This window comes from Oncorhynchus keta, chromosome 21 (genome assembly GCF_023373465.1).
Source record: "Oncorhynchus keta strain PuntledgeMale-10-30-2019 chromosome 21, Oket_V2, whole genome shotgun sequence".
NCBI classification, from domain to species: Eukaryota; Metazoa; Chordata; class Actinopteri; order Salmoniformes; family Salmonidae; genus Oncorhynchus; species Oncorhynchus keta.
This window is the reverse complement of record NC_068441.1, coordinates 56331788-56337787: the sequence shown is the minus strand read 5'-3', so window position 1 is coordinate 56337787 and position 6000 is coordinate 56331788. Positions and strand designations below refer to the sequence as shown.

The 6000-nt window shown below is 43.4% G+C and overlaps 1 protein-coding gene across 50 annotated transcripts in view; it reads left to right on the top strand.

The window, feature by feature from the left end:
• The first annotated feature begins 4247 nt into the window (after positions 1–4247).
• Positions 4248–6000, top strand: part of LOC118375328 (monoacylglycerol lipase ABHD6-like) — a 45979-nt gene continuing 44226 nt past the window's right edge. For all 50 annotated transcript variants that reach the window (XM_052474393.1, XM_052474388.1, XM_052474375.1 and 47 more), the window contains exon 1: positions 4248–4508. The gene's annotated coding sequence lies outside the window, so the exon portion shown is untranslated. The remainder of the gene's footprint in view (positions 4509–6000) is intronic.

The following is a 6000-nucleotide window of genomic DNA, read 5'->3' as shown; positions in this document are numbered from 1 at the left end:
CATCATTACCATAAGACATGAAGGTCAGTCCATCATTACCATAAGACATGAAGGTCAGTCCATCATTACCATTTGAAGGTCAGTCCATCATTACTTTGTCCATTTAAAAGACATGAAGGTCAGTCCATCATTACCATAAGACATGAAGGTCAGTCCATCATTACCATAAGACATGAAGGTCAGTCCATCATCACCATAAGACATGAAGGTCAGTCCATCATTACCATAAGACATGAAGGTCAGTCCATCATTACCATAAGACATGAAGGTCAGTCCATCATTACCATAAGACATGAAGGTCAGTCAATACGGGACAATGTTCAATAACGTTGAAAGTTTCTATCAAGTGGAGTCGTAAAAACCATCAAGCGCTATGATGAAACTGGCTCTCATGAGGACCGCCACGGGAAATTAAGACCCAGAGTTCCCTCTGCTGCAGAGGATAAGTTCATTAGAGTTAACTGCACCTAATATTGCAGCCCAAATAAATCCTTCACAGTGTTCAAGTAACAGACACATCTCAACATCAACTGTTCAGAGGAGACTGTGTGAATCAGACCTTGGAATAGCCTTCATCTGTCAGAACAAAAGTAGACGAAGAGCCCAGATCTCAATACCATTGGCGCTGTGCGTGACAGCGAAGGCATCCTCCTAACTCATGTGGTACCCTTCCTGCAGGCTCATCCTAACATGACCCTCCAGCATGACAATGCCACCAGCCATACTGCTCGTTCTGTGCGCGATTTCCTGCAAGACGGGAATGTCAGTGTTCAGCCATGGCCAGCGAAGAGCCCGGATCTCAATCCCATTGAGCACGTCTGGGACCTGTTGGATCAGAGGGTGAGGGCTAGGGATATTCCCTCCAGAAATGTCTGGGACCTGTTGGATTAGAGGGTGAGGGCTAGGGACATCCCCTCAGAAATGTCTGGGACCTGTTGGATCAGAGGGTGAGGGCTAGGGACATCCCCTCAGAAATGTCTGGGACCTGTTGGATCAGAGGGTGAGGGCTAGGGACATCCCCTCAGAAATGTCCGGGAACATGCAGGTGCCTTGGTGGAAGTGTGGGGTAACATCTCACAGCAAGAACTGGCAAATCTGGTGCAGTCCATGAGGAGGAGATGCACTGCAGTACTTAATGCAGCTGGTGGCCACCCCAGATATTGACTGTTACTTTTGATTTTGACCCCCCCCCCCCTTTGTTCAGGGACACATTATTCCATTTCTGTTAGTCACATGTCTGTGGAACTTGTTCAGTTTATGTCTCAGTTGTTGAATCTTATGTTCCTACAAATATTTACACATGTTAAGTTGACAGTGAGAGAATGTTCCTTTTTTGCTATATATGTATATTAGATAGATAGCTATATATATTCCGGACTTCGCCATTGCTCATTCAGATATTTCTTTATTTTTACTTTATGGACTGTGTCTGTATTGCTTTGGATTTGGTGTTACTGCACTGTTGGAGCTAGAAACACAAGCATTTTGCTGCACCTTACGATAACATCTGCAAATATGTGTACATGACCAATAAACTTTGATTTGATAAAAATTATTGGTGATGATCCTATAATTAGCCTAGTACCGCTCTCTGTGATCATTCCTAGCTCTGGCTCACTCAGTGTTATAACACCACCTCATTCTCTCTCTGTGATCACTCAGTGTTCTAACACCACCTCATTCTCTCTCTGTGATCACTCAGTGTTCTAACACCACCTCATTCTCTCTCTGTGATCATTCCTAGCTCTGGCTCACTCAGTGTTCTAACACCACCTCATTCTCTCTCTGTGATCATTCCTAGCTCTGGCTCACTCAGTGTTCTAACACCACCTCATTCTCTCTCTGTGATCACTCAGTGTTCTAACACCACCTCATTCTCTCTCTGTGATCACTCAGTGTTCTAACACCACCTCATTCTCTCTCTGTGATCATTCCTAGCTCTGGCTCACTCAGTGTTATAACACCACCTCATTCTCTCTCTGTGATCACTCAGTGTTCTAACACCACCTCATTCTCTCTCTGTGATCATTCCTAGCTCTGGCTCACTCAGTGTTCTAACACCACCTCATTCTCTCTCTGTGAACATTCAGTGTTCTAACACCACCTCATTCTCTCTCTGTGATCATTCCTAGCTCTGGCTCACTCAGTGTTCTAACACCACCTTATTCTCTCTCTGTGATCATTCAGTGTTCTAACACCACCTCATTCTATCTCTGTGATCACTCATTGTTCTAACACCACCTCATTATCTCTCTGTGATCATTCAGTGCTCTAACACCACCTCATTTTCTATACTCACTCACTAACCAAAGAGTGATGTTAAGGAAGTGAAGGCTTGAGATCTACAGTATACAGTCGAAGTCGGAAGTTTACATACACCTTAGCCAAATACATTTAAACTCAGTTTTTCACAATTCCTGACATTTAATCCTAGTAAAAATTCCCCTATTTTAGGTAAGTTAGGATCACCACCTTATTTTAAGAATGTGAAATGTCAGAATAATAGTAGAGAGAATGATTTACTTCAGATTTTTTTTCTTTCATCACATTCCCAGTGTGTCAGAAGTTTACATACACTCAATTAGTATTTGGTAGCATTGCTGTTAAATTGTTTACTTGGGTCTAACGTTTCGGGTAGCCTTCCGCAAGCTTACCACAATAGGTTGGGTGAATTTTGGCCCATTCCTCCTGACAGAGCTGGTGTAACTGTCAGGTTTGTAGGCCTCCTTGCTCACACACGCTTTTCAGTTCTGCCCACAAATCTTCTACAGGATTGAGGTCAGGGCTTTGTGATGGCCACTCCAATACCTTGACTTTGTTGTCCTTAAGCCATTTTGCCACAACTTTGGAAGTATGCTTGGGGTCATTGTCCATTTGGAAGATCCATTTGTGACCAAGCTTTAACTTCCTGACTGATGTCTTGAGATGTTGCTTCAATATATCCACATGATTGTCCTACCTCATGATGCCATCTATTTTGTGAAGTGCACCAGTCTCTCCTACAGCAAAGCACCTCCACAACATGATGCTGCCACCCCTGTGCTTCACGGTTGGGACGGTGTTCTTCAGCTTGCAAGCCTCCCCCTTTTGCCTCCAAACATATCGATGGTCATTATGGCCAAACAGTTATTTTTGTTTCATCAGAGGACATTTCTCCAAAAAGTACGATCTTTGTCCCCATGTGTAGTTGCAAACCGTAGTCTGGCTTTTTCATGGCGGTTTTGGACCAGTGGCTTCTTCCTTGCTGAGCGACGTTTCAGGATATGTCGATACAGGACTTGTTTTACTGTGGAGATAGATACTTTTGCACCTGTTTCCTCCAGCATCTTCACAGGGTCTTTTGCTGCTGTTCTGGGATTGATTTGCACTTTTCACACCGAAGTACGTTCATCTCTAGGAGACAGAACACATCTCTTTCCTGAGCGGTATTACGGCTGCGTGGTCCCATGGTGTTTATACTTGCGTACTATTGTTTGTACAGATGAACGTGTTACCTTCAGGGATTTGGAAATTGCTCCCAAGGATGAACCAGACTTGTGGAGGTCTACAATGTTTTTTTCTAATGTCTTGGCTGATTAATTTTTATTTTCCCATGATGTCAAGCAAAGAAGCACTGAGTTTGAAGGTAGGCCTTGAAATACATCCACAGGTACACCTCCAATTGACTCAAATTATGTCAATTAGCCTATCAGAAGCTTCTAAAGCCAAGACATAATTTTCTGGAATTTTCCGAGTGGTTTAAAGGCACAGTCAACTTAGTGTATGAAAACTTCTGACCCACTAGAATTGTGATATAGTGAAATAATCTGTCTGTAAACAATTGTTGGAAAAACGACTTGTGTCATGCAAAAGTAGATGTCCTAACTGACTTGCCAAAACTATAGTTTGTTAACAAGAAATCTGTGGAGTGGTTGAAAAATGAGTTTTAATGACTCCAACCTAAGTGTATGTAAACTTCCGACTTCAACTGTAAATGCATCAACACACAATGAAATACACTTTTTATGTTGAAATGATAGGAAAGATATAAATTATGACTTGAACATGAATATTAAAATATAAGTAGGTGTCTGGGATACTACATAATTTAAATAAACATTCACAAATACATTTCCCCCGTATTTAAATTGTATCTGTGTTTGAGACTTTGAGGCTTTGGCTGTTCTCCCACGTTTCTGACGCCCCTCTTCCGTCAAGCACTTACATAAATGTGGATCTGACTCCCTCTCTATTGGCCGAGCTTCCTTTTCCTTGACTTGATGTCGGCAGTCATTTTATGTAATTTTTTTGGTGTTGCTTTTATCGTCCTTCCCTTTAAGATAGATGAAACGTTGTTACATATCTCAGTGAACATTGCTTCATGACATCTCTAGGTGAAGAGTCAGTTGATGGAAATGTAGGCTTTCGGTGAAGATTACTCGGGTATTTTCATAGAAAGACTGCAGGAAGAGAAGAGAGGGAGCGAGCGAGAGGAGTGTTTCATTGTGACAACCGAAGTCTAGCCTACAGTACGGTAACAGAACTGATTGTAGCCATTAATTGCATGCATTTAATACTGTGTAGCCAGATTATATGGCCGGCCAGGAAAAACTAGCCTATTCACCTGAAAGTTAACATTTTAAAGATGGCCGATTAGCTTACTGATAACCATATTAGTGAGTAAGGATATTAGTGAGATCTATTATGACGATCGTGGGTGTTTTTCTGGCTATTGGCTATTTTCCGGCACCTGATCTGATTGTTATTGTGTGTGTGTCTGATGTGTAAAAAAAAAAAAACAGGAAGTAACATAATTATTTGGTTTCAGTAGTTTTTATTGGGAAATGGTGAGGCTGTGTATACGTAATAATTTCAGAAGTGTGTCCTGAAACATGAGTCGACAGTCCCTATGTAGAACAATGGACAGTTGACACCCCTAGGGGATTGCGTGAATACACTGCACAGCACAGTGTCCTGAATGGTGAATGACTGCAGTTTCCAATTAATGGTCTGCTCAGAGCTGACCCTTTTACATAACTAAACTCAAATGGCACTCTTACATAGTGTGTGTGTGTGTGGGGAAAATGACTAGGGTGGACTGTAATTTAGGTTCAGGACTGTTGCTGCCACCATGGACTGCATAAGCTAGGCTTTAAAAAATACGTTTTTTACCTTGGCAAGTTAAGAACAAATTCTTATTTTCAATGACGGCCTAGGAACAGTGGGTTAACTGCGTGTTCAGGGGCGGAACGACAGATTTGTACTTTGTCAGCTCGGGGGTTTGAACTTGCAACCTTCCGGTTACTAGTCCAACGCTCTAACCACTAGGCTACCCTGCCACCCCAGGGAAGCTAGGTTCAGGACTGTTGCTGCTACCATGGACTCTAAGCTAGGTTCAGGACTGTTGATGCCAACATGGACTCTATGCTAAGTTCAGGACTGTTGCTGCTACCATGGACTCTATGCTAAGTTCAGGACTGTTGCTGCCACCGTGGACTGTAAGCTAGGTTCAGGACTGTTGCTGCCACTGTGGACTGTAAGCTAGGTTCAGGACTGTTGATGCCAACATGGACTGTAAGCTAAGTTCAGGACTGTTGCTGCCACCGTGGACTGTAAGCTAAGTTCAGGACTGTTGCTGCCACCGTGGACTGTAAGCTAAGTTCAGGACTGTTGCTGCCACCGTGGACTGTAAGCTAGGTTCAGGACTGTTGATGCCAACATGGACTGTAAGCTAGGTTCAGGACTGTTGCTGCCACCGTGGACTGTAAAGCTAGGTTCAGGACTGTTGCCGCTACCATGGACCGTGAGCTAGGTTCAGAACTGTTGCTGCTACCATGGACTGTAAGCTAGGTTCAGGACTGTTGCCGCTACCATGGACTGTGAGCTAGGTTCAGGACTGGAAGCTAGGTTCAGGACTGTTGCTGCCACCGGGGACTGTAAGCTAGGTTCAGGACTGTTGCTGCCACCATGGACTGTAAGCTAGTTTCAGGACTGTTGCTGCCACCATGGACTGTAAGCTAG